The sequence below is a fragment of the Perkinsus marinus genome, assembly GCF_000006405.1.
Source record: "Perkinsus marinus ATCC 50983 genomic scaffold scf_1104296935224, whole genome shotgun sequence".
In the NCBI taxonomy this organism is placed as follows: domain Eukaryota; phylum Perkinsozoa; order Perkinsida; family Perkinsidae; genus Perkinsus; species Perkinsus marinus.
In genome coordinates, this window is record NW_003214547.1 from 50 (window position 1) to 961 (window position 912).

At 49.8% G+C, this 912-nt stretch overlaps 2 non-coding genes across 2 annotated transcripts; both read left to right on the forward strand.

The window, feature by feature from the left end:
* Nucleotides 1-221: 221 nt before the first annotated feature.
* On the forward strand, nt 222-295 carry Pmar_PMAR018688. Its single transcript has one exon. It is a non-coding gene; the product is annotated as a tRNA-Arg (tRNA).
* Nucleotides 296-657: 362 nt separating this feature from the next.
* Pmar_PMAR018689 lies at nt 658-731 on the forward strand. The gene has a single exon. It is a non-coding gene; the product is annotated as a tRNA-Arg (tRNA).
* The last annotated feature ends 181 nt before the right edge of the window (nt 732-912 follow it).

Here is a 912-nt window from a genome sequence, read left to right on the forward strand (position 1 = left end):
TTCATCCATCCTACGTCAACGAAATCGGGCATCCGATGTGAAGCTCCACCTAGTTTGCACAAGACGCTGAAGGCAAGCACATGAGATAGTGGTGCGCACCAACGGCTGTACCTGAGCAATCCGAATTCCGCTCACGTATCCTGACGGATTGACCAATTACCGCCTAAACCATTTCGGAAGAGTATTCAACTTTAATATCAATCAAAGTGACTAGCTTCATCGCCCGATGAGTTCAGCTGGATAGAATGTCTGCCTACGGAGCAGATGGTCGTAGGTTCGGATCCTGCATCGGGTATACATTAATCTCACTTCCTCTTCATCCATCCTACGTCAACGAAATCGGGCATCCGATGTGAAGCTCCACCTAGTTTGCACAAGACGCTGAAGTCAAGCACATGAGATAGTGGTGCGCACCAACGGCTGTACCTGAGCAATCCGGATTCCGCTCACGCATCCTGAATCGGCCACTCGATGTGAAGCTCCACCTAGTTTGCACAAGACGCTGAAGACAAGCACATGAGATAGTGGTGCGCACCAACGGCTGTACCTGAGCAATCCGAATTCCGCTCACGTATCCTGACGGATTGACCAATTACCGTCTAAACCATTTCGGAAGAGTATTCAACTTTAATATCAATCAAAGTGACTAGCTTCATCGCCCGATTAGTTCAGCTGGATAGAATGTCTGCCTACGGAGCAGATGGTCGTAGGTTCGAATCCTGCATCGGGTAAACATTAACCTCACTTCCTCTTCATCCATCCTACGTCAACGAAATCGGGCATCCGATGTGAAGCTCCACCTAGTTTGCACAAGACGCTGAACGCAAGCACATGAGATAGTGGTGCGCACCAACGGCTGTACCTGAGCAATCCGGATTCCGCTCACGCATCCTGAATCGGCCACTCGATGTG